Below are 14,684 nucleotides of genomic sequence, written 5' to 3' on the forward strand. Positions count from 1 at the left end.
ACTCCGAAGAAGGAATGTCTTCTAAATCAAAAGCATTGTCACCTAAAGATCCATCAGTCACTGGTTCCGATTTTTCGCCTACAAAGCCCATCAATGATTCAAAACCAAGTTCTAAGGCCACCACTCCTTCAAAAACAAGTGCAACAACCAGTGCTTCAAAGACAGGTACTTCAAAAGCCGGTAAAATAACAGGCACTTCAAAAGCCGGTGAAACTACCGGTGCTTCAAAAACGGGTACTAAGAAATTGTCATCTATGGGAACAACTCCTTCAACAATGTCTATGAGATCTACACATTCATAAACATACTATCAATTGGCAGACATTTGCTAATTATGATATATTTATGCAAAAAATTGAATATTTTTTAATTTGATTATTTTGTACCAAATTTTCTTAATACATTTTTTAGTATTTTTAAAATTCTATAAACATATTTTAATTGAATTTATAATATTTACTTATAAGTAGGATTATTGCATTTATTTAATAATAATAAAGTACTAATTTTGTTAATTTATTAAAATTATGATATCATATAAATTATACCATCATTTAAAATTATAAATTTATTAGTAAATAGATTCAATTTAGTTTTGAAGTAAATTTAAGTAAAAATATTATTATTCAAATATCTATAATATAAATATAGATTCTATACAGTAATTACACTTTAAGTAAATATAGTAATTTACTGAATAATAATTTTTTAAAAATCTATTAATGAATTTGTAATAAAATAATTTGAATCTTTACCAATAGATAGCTGTCTACTATAGATTATATGTTTAGTATTTTCCAATTTATCATGGTCATATAATAATAATATTCATATAATAAATATGCTGTACTTCAAAATGATAAAATTAAATATTATTATAAATTATAATAATAATTTTAAAAACACGATACACTTTTTTAGTAAATTAATCAGTTTTGTTAATTAGTTTATTAAGATTCAATACCAAAATATAATATCAATATTTTTGGTTAATTAAAAATGTTAGATACTTTATACTTATTTTTATTTTAATTGACTTAATTATTGTGATTAATTATAAAATAAATTATTGAAATTATTAAATTAATACAGATTTTATATAAATCATTTTATTGAAGTTTAGATTCTAACCTCATATTTCTCAATATAAATAAGTACTCTATTTTAATAAATGCATTTAAATTAGCAATCATTATGAATATACTGTACATTATATAAATGAAAATACAGATAATGTTATTTTGCATTAATTTGAATTTATAACGTTTACTGATGTAAATAATAATAATCTCTTTATCGGTATTATTGTTAACTAAAATGCTTTTAATTATTCTTTAAAGTTTCATTTTATACACATCTAAAAAGTTATTACACTTTATGTTACAATTGTTATAAACATTTTAATCAAAACCAATGTTATATATCAATGTTATGTGTATGTGTATGTGTATGTGTATGTGTATGTGTATGTGTATGTGTATGTGTATGTGTATGTGTATGTGTATGTGTATGTGTATGTGTATGTGTATGTGTTATGTGTGTATGTGTATGTGTATGTGTATGTGTATGTGTATGTGTATGTGTATGTGTATGTGTATGTGTATGTGTATGTGTATGTGTATGTGTATGTGTATGTGTATGTGTATGTGTATGTGTATGTGTATGTGTATGTGTATGTGTATGTGTATGTGTATGTGTATGTGTATGTGTATGTGATATGTGTGTGTGTGTGTGTGTATGTGTATGTGTATGTGTATGTGTATGTGTATGTGTATGTGTATGTGTATGTGTATGTGTATGTGTATGTGTATGTGTATGTGTATGTGTATGTGTATGTGTATGTGTATGTGTATGTGTATGTGTATGTGTATGTGTATGTGTATGTGTATGTGTATGTGTATGTGTATGTGTATGTGTATGTGTATGTGTATGTGTATGTGTATGTGTATGTGTATGTGTATGTGTATGTGTATGTGTATGTGTATGTGTATGTGTATGTGTATGTGTATGTGTATGTGTATGTGTATGTGTATGTGTATGTGTATGTGTATGTGTATGTGTATGTGTATGTGTATGTGTATGTGTATGTGTATGTGTATGTGTATGTGTATGTGTATGTGTGTGTGTATGTGTATGTGTATGTGTATATGTATGTGTATGTGTATGTGTATGTGTATGTGTATGTGTATGTGTATGTGTGTATGTGTATGTGTATGTGTATGTGTATGTGTATGTGTATGTGTATGTGTATGTGTATGTGTATGTGTATGTGTATGTGTATGTGTATGTGTATGTGTATGTGTATGTGTATGTGTATGTGTATGTGTATGTGTATGTGTGTATGTGTATGTGTATGTGTATGTGTATGTGTATGTGTATGTGTATGTGTATGTGTATGTGTATGTGTATGTGTATGTGTATGTGTATGTGTATGTGTATGTGTATGTGTATGTGTATGTGTATGTGTATGTGTATGTGTATGTGTATGTGTATGTGTATGTGTATGTGTATATGTATGTGTATRTGTATGTGTATGTGTATRTGTATGTGTATGTGTATGTGTATGTGTATGTGTATGTGTATGTGTATGTGTATGTGTTTTAATCGAATTGCTTTTTATGAGACAATTTTATATATAAAGGCTTAAGCCTTAAGAAGTGTCGGAATGTGTTAGTGAAGAGTACTGTTATCTTAAGTGAAGAACTGGTGAAGAAACAGATCTCTCAATTAAAGAGAGTGTAGTCAATAGTCAGTTGGTTTTTAGGGCACCACTACTACTATGAGTAACTCTAATGTCTGTTGTGTATGTGATGGCTATTCTTAAGGATGCTATTCCTCTAACACATTAAATCCTATGATTTTGTGTACAGAGGTTTCACAGAAACGATTTCAAATGTACTAACAGTGACACTACAGTAACACTCAAAAGTCTTTAGGATAAAAATATTTTGGAAGACATATCATAAGTAAAACAGATGTCGATGACAGTGGAGAAACAGTTCAATACATTGCCATTCATGCCATTATCAACACTAGTTTAGTTTCATTAATTTTTAAAATATAAAAAATTATATATATATATATATATATATATATATAATAGCCTAATATTACTACTGTATTGTTATACATTTATTGTAACTCATAATTATTAAATATATATTATAAGGGCAAAGATTTTTTGAGATCTGATTAAACATTAATTATAAGGTTTGGTTTGTCCACAAAAAAATCAATTATTGAATTATTTGGTTTTTATTCAAATATAATCTGCATTTTTAGCCAAAACAGGCGTTGCATATAATGGTTGTTAGATTATAATAATATCAACTAATGAATTAATGAGACATTGCATGGCATACAAAGTGTAGCTCTATTTAGTTGAATAGTAATACAACTGTACTGTATATTCATTACGGGATCACTGAAACAAAAATTATTGCTAATCTTTGAGTTCAATTGTAATATTATAGTATAGTTGTTGTTCATCTAAATTATGCTAATATTTCATTAGGTTTTTCGAAACAATTATAATATAAAACATTAGTATCCAGTAATTAGTAAAAATCTTTGAAAATTACAAAATACACTTTTGTCTATTGTTTTCAATGCTAACACAGTTGTAACATCGGGACTAAAATTTGATATTTAAAAATTTTATTATTAATACTTACTATAGCATATCATTCATTTATTATTATATTGTAATTTATATAAGATATGGCTTAAAATATAATATGTAATAATAAATATTAAGTTAAGCATAGATTTTTGATGCTATGCTAAAGTCATTTTAAATTATAATATTTATGTTATTAATAGTCTGGTGTTTAGTCTTTAATATACTGTATAGTATACAGTGTATACCGTACAATATATGCCTTTTTTTGGCTCAGTTATGATGAATTAGATTTTTGCAAATGACGGCACTTATACTATGACTTTTGACAGTTTTCTAGAGTTAAGAATAGTTTGGATGGCTATACCATACGGTTAGACCATTTAGTAGTCAATGTTTTATATGTTTGTCATTCCGTAATAATTGGTTCTCCCGTTTCCTCTTTTTTTATATTTACAAATTTCATCGCAACTATAGTTGTGTTTAAACCTTATTAAAAGTTAAGTCATGTCCTTATTTTTTGTTATTATTTCCTATTATTTAAAACTTGAATTATTTTCCAGATATCTAAAAAATCAATTAGAAATATTTTAGTAATTAATAATTTCTATGATTATTACTGTATTTTTGACTTACCGTAAAAAACGATTTAAATGACATAACGGAGACTATATTTGAATAATATTTAAAAAAAATCAATAAAATTGTCTTAATCTACGGCTAATTTCTTTTCTACTGATCTAATATTTGCAATATAATTATTTTTAATTAATTATGAAACCATATTTTTATGAAATTTTTTAGTATCAATAAAAATACTAATTTCTATAGAAAATGACATTTATTTAGTTGTTGTATCATTTTATGCTACAATTTCATTAAACGAGTGTTTTTTTAATTAAAATTTCTGTAAATTAATATTTTCAAAAAAACGCTTTTTTAGACACACTTCCAAATTGGTTTATATGATGTGATAAAATTAATTTATAGTCTTAAAATTTATATATTTTTTCAGATATATTTTAGCAGATAATATAGATTTATATTTAAAATTCTTTAAAACAACTTTATTTTATTGCATAAAAAATTAATTAGTGTAAAACATAATGTACTTTAAAAATTTTGAAAAATTTAGATATTTATTTTTAAAAAATATATTTAGTTAATTAAAGTTTATTTAATAACAAATAGAAAATTTGCATATTTTGGAAAAATATAGTTTAAAATTATATTAATAAGTTATGTAGTCATTATCAAAGTACACAAAATGTATGATTAGTTTTACATGAAATTATTTGATCTATCAAATTAAAAACAATATAAATACAATAAGTTATATAAGTTTATATATTTAGCAAACAGTAAGCCATTGAATGCTTAAAAAAACTTTACTATTATAAGTTGTTATGCATTTGACATTTACTGCAACATTAATTCAATTCTTGGTATAACTCATATCATAAGTAAATGTTTTTTTGTGTTTCTCTCTCTCTCTCTCTCTCTCTCTCTCTCTCTCTCTCTCTCTCTCTCTCTCGACTTACTGTTTCTTAGAGTCAAAAACTAATTCAAATAATGTTTGAACTGTTAAGCAATGAGAGGACCGGTCAATGGCAATGGAGGTTGAGCTCAATTTGACAGTCAGATCATTAATGATCTGAAAAATAAATGAAATAAAGGAATAAATGCTATTAGTTTTTCCTATATTTATATGTATTTGTTAGGGCTATAAAACCCATTTAATTTGAAACAATTTATAAATAAGTCGTTATTTTGTTTGACTCTTTTTGTATACTTAGGACATTGATTTTGCAATTAATGTTAAATCAATTAACTAATAAGAAAATAAACAATTTTTAAGCTTTAAATAAAAAAAATTATTTTTTATTCAAACAAATTATCACCAATTTTTTTTGTTTTTTGTTACAATAAAATAATTGATGAAATCAAATAAAAAGTTATTCAATAATATTGGGTTATGGGATATAAAAGTGAAATTAAATGAAATAGATTTGAGTTATAAAAATTGAAAAGTGATATATATATATATATATATATAATACTCTATATAACATATTATAACATATATATATCGGCACATTAAAGATATCAGATAAAGATAAAAATCAATAAAACATTTTAGAAAGATATCAAGTCATAAAATAGTCTTATTTTTTCTACAATTTATTTATATAAAAAGATTTTTGTTTTTATAATAAATTTTATAAAAGTATCTTTTACTAGGATTTATATAATCACTGTATATTCATATATATATATGGGGTCAGTATAGACTATAAAATATTACTATAACACTAGTATTATTATAACACTAAACTTTTTCAAACATAATGTAACCATTAGGCGATTCCATTATGATATATGATATCAATATTTATGTAAATACTAATTTTGCTAATGTAAGCTTAAACCCTTATTTTATTTATTGAATATTAAATGTAAATATTCAAAATTGACTAACATTGATAAAACATAAAAATGTTTGAATTGCATATTAAGAATATTCATTTATGTTATAATACAGGAGTAATATATAAAATATTTTGCACAAAAATCTATAGCTTTTTATTGTGAGTGCAAAACATTTGTCGCATAAAAAAAGTTTGGTGTCGTTAGAAAAACAACATTTCTGTTATCATAAAATATATTCACAAATATTATATATACTGTGTATATAACTTATATTATATATAAAATGTAAGTATTTATATAGCATATTGTAGTGAACCGGTATATTTATATGTATATTTCGCTTTTATCTTAAGCTTAACAGCATTTTTCAATGCATTATCAATGAAAAAGTTTTATTTTAAATCGATTTATGTTTTAAAATTTTCCGTTTTTTGTGTGTGTTTTCTACTTTAAGTTCTTTATAAGATCTTAATGTAGGAATGGCTACAAAATGTGTCAGAAATATGTCAATAAAAGTGAATTTCTCGGAACAGATGCTCTTTTAATGAGTGAATCGTATGGACAGCAAAAGTATATAACTTAAACACAAACAAATCAAAACTGAAATAAATATTCAATTCATGTTTCTCTCTCTCTCTTCATTTAGTAATTTATTTAAAGGTTTTGTTTGATTGTGTTGTCTGTTTTATCAACAATCAGTTTCAATCTATTTTCAAATGAGTGTCAATAAAATGTCGAAATAATGTTAAGAATTAATACACAATTTTATTGATTATTACATAATATACATTTTTATGTCACTGATAATATTGATAATATTAATAATAAATGTAAATTTTTATTGGCTTTAATTATATATTCATTTTTAAGATTTTATTTATATACAAAGATTTATGTATTAAAAATTACACAAAAAATAACTTTTTAATTATATTGTAATATATTTATAATAAGAGTTATATATTTATTTTAATAACACAAATTTTATTTAGTAAATCTATAATGATTTATATAACAATATATTATTTATGATTGTATTGTTTACTTTTAGGCAAATAAATTAGCATAAAAACAATTGATTGGTATGTTTTTGGTAAATACAATATTGTTTCTAATTTATGTGTATATAAGGGGTCACTAATTTGCAAACTTATTCAATAAAGTGATATTTTTGTTAACAAAAGTCAATAAACAGATTGCGTGAAAATGAAATTTGTTTGTTTAGTATATACACACAAACTTATGTTACGATCTAATTAAGAGTCAAAATCAAGAGCTATCTTATAGTTTAACACATTATTTGCTTATCTTAAACACATGGGTATAAAAAAGTTGATCTAAATTAGCTTAAATTTTTATGAAATTATATTATTTTACTTGTTTTAAAATATAAATTTTTATTAGATAATAAAAAACGATATATTATAATTAATAAAAACTTTAAATATCTACAGTATATAATGCTTTTTATACAATTTTATTTAATGTTTAATATCTATAAATAATAGACTATAATATTTATTTTTAATACATTTTTTATTATAATTTCAATATAAAAATGCAATTAAAAATGATTGAAAGGCATTCAATGACACGAATTTATGCATCAATTTATTCACACAACTATTACTTTTCATTTTGTATACTAAACGTAAAAAGCAACACTTTTTTCTCAAAGTATTAAAAAAAAGTGTGAAAAAAGAAATACGAGTAAAGAGAGAGAGAGAGAGAGAGAGAGAGAGAGAGAGAGAGAGAGAGAGAGAGAGAGAGAGAGATGTGAATGAAAGAAAAGGTTTTTACTGCTCTAATGGACAAAATTTTTTATGCCTTAAAATACAAAAAACTCCACATTTTCTTTATATAAGTCATTTTGTTTGAAAAATGTATTGAAATTGAACCTAAATATACTTTATATATGTTATTCTTTCTAAATGTATATATACTGTATGACTATGTTATGCAAAAATATTTTTTGAATCCATGTCTTGAATTGAATGTTTAATTTTATGATCTAAAACTATGACTTCACACAAAACCAGTCTATTGTACTAAAGTCTACAGACTCTACAGACTCTACAACTGTCACCCATAAGAACTGACTAATGATTACTGAGCTCTATATTAATGTTAAAATGTATTTTCAGCTCTTTCTGCACTTTATGCTTATGATGGCTAAAGTCTCATAAAAGCAATAAATTATATAAAATAAGCAGTACTTCCTATTTAAATAGGTTTATAATTTGACAAATATTATTAATAAAATAATATATTAACAGTTGTGATCATCACTAAACTTATATATGTATATATATTAAAGAAAAATTCCTAACAATAATATCCGAAAATTCCATGAATTTAAGAGATATAAAATATTGAATTTTTTGCCAATTATTTTGGTCATCAAAATCAATATATTAAACCTTTTTGAATGATCTAAATATTTTAATAATATAATTTTAAACAAGTAATTATAAGACAATTAAAGTCAAAATTAAAACTAAATATATTAATAAATTATTTTAGAGAATACATTTAAACATTTAAATAAAATTTAATATTGTTAAATATATGCAATTTTTCATATAATTTTATTAGTTATATATTTTACTAATTTAGTAATAAAGTAATTATCAAAATATATAACTAACAAATCAATTATATAAGTTAAAACAAATGTTGAGTATATATCATAGATTTTGTCATAAAATATAAATTATATAAAACTCTGATTAATATATTATGGAGTATTGAAAATCAATAGTTCATTTATTTTGCTTAAGTTATATCAATTATAATAAAAATTAAAATAATGCTTATTTTTGATTAATTATATATTCAGTACGTTTATCCTTAAAAAATATTTTTTAAAACCAATTGAAGCAAAATATAGTTAATTTGTGTTTTACATGATTTATTTGTCAGCCATGCATTCAATTATTGATTAAATATATACATTTTTGACGAATTGTTTTATACTAAATATAGTATTCAATGTAAAAAAGTATTTATTTTCATTATATGGTCACCGAGTAATAAGGTTTGTTAAAATCAAAGCGACAATAGGTTATATAACATTATTAACTGAATCAGCAATAATACAATATAACAATTTGAACACAAAATAATAAATTAATAGGAGATTCACTTATAAATAAAAACAGAGTCGACCTATTGCTATGTTAGTCAATATATGTGTGTTTTGTTTGAATTAGCTTTAGTTCACATATTTGTGAATCTTATCATTGCTTTCATTTGATTCAATGACCGCTTTCTTATCATTAGAAATGGTTAAATAGAAATTTTCTAATAAATTTCCCTAAGAAAATTTTTAGAAAATTTCTCAGGAATAGATTTCTATAGAAATTTTACTTTATCATTATACTACATGATCCCCATATCTATAGCTATTGTAATACTATACTACTGATACATAATACAGTATACACCACACACTACTATATTAATGGGATTCTTATTTATAAAATTAATACAATTATCTAATTACAATTATAGTTTTTGTAAAATTTTATTTATAATTGATTTATAATTTTAGTTTTTATGTAATTAAATGAATTATTTTTTAGTTTGAATATTAATTGAAATATTAATAATATTTAGTTAATATTTATAGTTATACTGAATTGTTTGAAGATAACAAATATCGAGAAAACAAATAAATATTGGGATCCCATTGATAGAAATTTCTTTTAGGAACTTTCTAGAAATTTCTCTTTTTTTGCAAACTCTAATTGTAATTCAATCAAACAATAACTTCTTATCTAAATATATTGCTTTACATTCAATGTCTGTATTTACTTAAATACCTTTATATTCAATGACATTCAATACTTCTTAATTACGATATCATTGACTGATAGTAGTGTCCGCTCTCACTAATAGTAAAGCTTTAGACATAGAAATATCAATACAATTGATAATAAATTACAGAAAAAGTTTTTTTCTTTTTTAGTGAGTCTCCAAATACCTTATCAGAGAAAAATTGATTTATTTTATTCATCAATTAATCAAACAATTGTATAAACAAAAAAATTGTGTTTTCATTGATTTACTTAAGTTAGCAAACATAACAGCAAAACCAGAATATTCTTGTTAAACATTATACGTTTGACTAAAAGCACAAAAATATTTTATACATATATTATATTGATATGAAGTAATTTTTATGTTTGGTTGTGACATAAAGTCTATAGATATATACAGTATATATAGAATACTTACAGTATATATAAATATAGATGAAAGCAAATAAAATAAAGTTATTCCGGAAATCAATAATACAAATTGAAGTCACAATTTCTCTATCATTCACTACATATCAAGTATATATATATTCCGGTCACTTATTATAATAAGATTGAGAGCATATATTTGATGTCAAAGAAAGAAAAAGTCAATGAATGAGTGAAAGAGAGAGAGAGAGAGAGAGAGAGAGAGAGAGAGAGACCAATAAATTGCTTGAAGGCATTAAATGTATTTTAGTATTCACTATAAATACTCATGAATTTAAATTCATTGCCGGACTAAACACTTATAAAAGTAATAATAAATCCCATCCAATACCCAGTATATGCCATTGAAAATGTTAAAAATAGTTGACATAAATCTAGACATTTTCACAAAATGTTTCATTTTTGATTGACCATTGAATATATGATTGAGATTATGGGAGGATTGAGATATATTTTATTTTTATTACAACTATGTGTGAAATTGCTGAGACGGGTGCGAGAAATAAAATCAAAATAAATTTAATAAAGACATAATTTAATTGAAAATTGTAATCTTAATATCAAAAAATGAAATATAGTTTGCACTTACAATGTATAAAAAATACAGTACACATTGAATTTTAAAATTTAATTTTTTTGACAACAATTTTGTCGATAAATTAATTAAATTACAAAATTATGGGCACATTATATAAATATTATATTATATATAATAACTGTATAAATGAGAGAAAATATTTTGTTGTATTGGTATGTTTAATATATATTAAATTTGTTTAATGTTAAAATATAAATATAATATTGTACATTCATAAAATAAATAAATATTTTAGTACAAAGAATAATAAAAGCAATTTATGTAATTATTCAAAATTTAATATTATATTTATAAAATATGAATATAAAATTTTACAATAAAAATTTACTCAAATCAAATTTATACAATACTTAACTCATTTTTGTACATTAAATAACTCAATTTATTTCATATTTATCTTTTTAATTAAATTCTTTAAAAATTTTGAATTTAAAATTAAAGTAAATCATAAATACTGCCCTAAAGTAAAATATTTTTACAAAAAGAATACATTTGTAATAAAATTAAATATTTCTTATTTTATAATTACACAAATATATAAATAATTATATATAAAATATGTTATTAAATAATGAATTGAAAGGTTTTTCACAATAATTTTTTGGTAAAACAACTAAAGAATGTAATAATAAAAAAATAGATGTTTACAATTGTGTACAGTATTTAGTAAAGTATTGTTAGTGTTGGATAAATAAAAATAATTTAGAAATTTTATATAAGAAATTTTCTTATAATTTTTCCTATTATTTTTTTAAATAGAAAAAACTTTATTTTTTATTTACTAGAAATTTCCTATCAATTTATAGAAATTGTTAGTTTTAGTTATCACTACTAAGTATCAACTCTAATATCAAGAGAAAAATTAGTGTAAAAGTAAAAACAATTTCTAAATCCCAAAGATCTCATCATTTTGTTTTGAACTAAAATAGAGACACACAATAAATGTTGAATTTTTTGTTTTTATTGTTAAAACTAAAAGTTAAGCCTTAAGTCCAGTGATGAGTGTAGTGACCAATACTGTTAACCAATAGTTTTATTGTATTTTAGTAGTAGTAGTGGACGTCTTAATGCACTTTAAAAGAGTTGCAATTTTGAGAGGAAATGAATTTAATTTTGACTTCAAGTTTGACTGCAAAACAACAACAACTTTGTCATTACGGAAACATTTGGCTTTAAGCCTATGTTTGCCAATAACAATGAAAACTTACTTTAAAAACATGTCTACTATTTCTCAATGATTTTTATTGTCATTAAAAATGACTTTTTTTGTTAATTGAAAATAATGTACTAATATATCTGAAGTGCATATTTTAAACTGATTTATTTGTTTAAATATTAAATTTAAAAGTATAACTAAAAAATGTTTATTTTGTATATTAAAAACAAACAAACATTTATTTATATATGTTTTTAACTTTTAAAAAAATAATTTTAATTTAAACCAAACAAAGTATATTAAATAAAGGAAAATTTATGTACACTAATAAATATAATTTATAAAATTATAGACACATCTCAAAAACTTTTTTTAAACTTATTGTAAAATCAATAATAAATTGTTGTTTAACATTATATCATCCAAATTGGTGTTTCTCATAGCAAACAGTAGTGTTTTGACAATATAAGTAATGTTATCCAAAAAAAAAAATTGCAAACAATTTTGAAAAAACACAATTAGTGTTCACTTATTTTATGTTCTCATGTTTTTTATAATATGTTATCTTTTAATAACATAATTGACTAATTGCATTATTTTTTTATTTTGATATTTTTTGTAAATAAATTTAACTTTAAAACTTATTTATATTGATCTTATATACAATGAAAACACTATATTATATAGTATTGACCTATAAATATAAAAAGATTTATCGTATTCTAAAAATCTTTCATAAATATTAAGTATAATATTTAATGTACTTTTGTTTAATATTGTAAAATATAGTAAAGTTGACTATATTTTCATTTATTATTAATTATAGCTATTAATTAAAAAAAAAGTTTTCAACAATTTTACTTATTTTCTCGTTTGTATTGATTATTTTGATTAATTTTTTTTATATTTATAAAGAATGACATACGAAAAAATATAATTAATTGTAAAATTAATTTTGTAAATAATATACTGTATTAATGAAAGTATTGAATAACTAATAAAATTGAGTAATCATTTTGTGATTTAACATAGACTTTATCAAATCATTTCTTTCAAATAATTATAAATTAAATAATAAAAATATTAATCTAATTAAAATTATCACAGACTAATATTTTTAATCTTATTATTATTATTTAATGAGATTAATAACTCAAACTCAATGTAAAGTATTATATAACTACTCTGTATATGAAATCATAATCATTGATATTATTCAAAATGTTATTAGTTTATGAGTTAAAATATATTTTAAAAATTAATACTTAATATTCTTTAAAAATTACATATAATCACATTGAAGGAAATAAAAAATAAAAATTGAATGTAAATATAATAACTATTATAATAAATATTATATTAAATTATATTACAAATCATATCCAATATTATCTAATAAATGACAGAATTAAGTCTATAATAAAACCTTTGGGACTAATTCAATGAATTGACATTAACTTCAAATAATGTGATAAGTTTTTCTGTAATAATAAGAAATTATTTATAAAATTTCTAAAATATTAAACAATGAATAATTAGTAAATTTTCATTAACTCAAAATCTATGTTTAATTAAGTAATAAATATTTTTATAAAATATAAGCATTTTTGTCATTAATATTTACAATTAAATTAAACAAATATGATTAAATTAAAATAATATTTTTATAAAAAATAAGTACAAATTAAGCATTATAAAGTCTCAATATAATTTTCTAATATAGAATTTGTTTTTAAAATATACAAGGTGATTTTTTCAAATAATCCTATTCTACTTTTTATATATTTAATCCTATTTTAAAATCTTTAATATCTTAAAAGTTTGAACAAGGTCAATTTAAACATATAAGCTAAACATAAAGTCATAATAATAAGAGTCGTTTGATCTAATGAAAGTTTAAAGTGGAGAAACCAATAATTGTAAATTAATTACAGTATATAAAAATTACGATCTATTGTAAGCAAATACAGTATTAATAAAATATTTATTTCAACTCAAATCATGTCATTTAAATATAATTATTTAATAAAATAAATAAGTACTATATATAAACACACACAAAATACTATATATTTGAATTTTATAAGTCATAACATAACACATAAAATAGCATCAAAATTACATAATTTTCATTTACTTTCCATAACTTATAAGTATAAATTGATTTTATATTATAATAGTTTTATATAAGTTCAGACACATATTACTATACAATGCTTTTGATTACACCACTCCTTCCGATCTTTGTTAACAACTTTTATATCTTTTTAATAATATTATGGATACAAACAATAAATATATAATTTAAAACTGATGACTATTTCTTAATATTTTTATTAAAGAAAATTTATCGGAAATATCTGAAAACCTTTTTATGTCAAACACTATCAATTTAATTAATATTAACACCAAAAATAATATAAACAATAACCTTATTAATATCAATTATTGTATACTAATACTAATATTAATAGTTATTTTTATTTGCAAAAAATATTTAGTATTTTAACAGAGAAATGTTATATTCAATCGAAATGAAGTATCATTTATATAATTGACTCTCATTTTTATGATTTGACAAAAAAAAAGTTTATTTATATATTGATTAAATGAAAAATCAATGACGATTTC

Source organism: Oppia nitens, unplaced genomic scaffold (assembly GCF_028296485.1).
Source record: "Oppia nitens isolate AA-2021 unplaced genomic scaffold, nextdenovo-longstitch-racon4-pilon3 scaffold1_pilon_pilon_pilon, whole genome shotgun sequence".
NCBI lineage: Eukaryota > Metazoa > Arthropoda > Arachnida > Sarcoptiformes > Oppiidae > Oppia > Oppia nitens.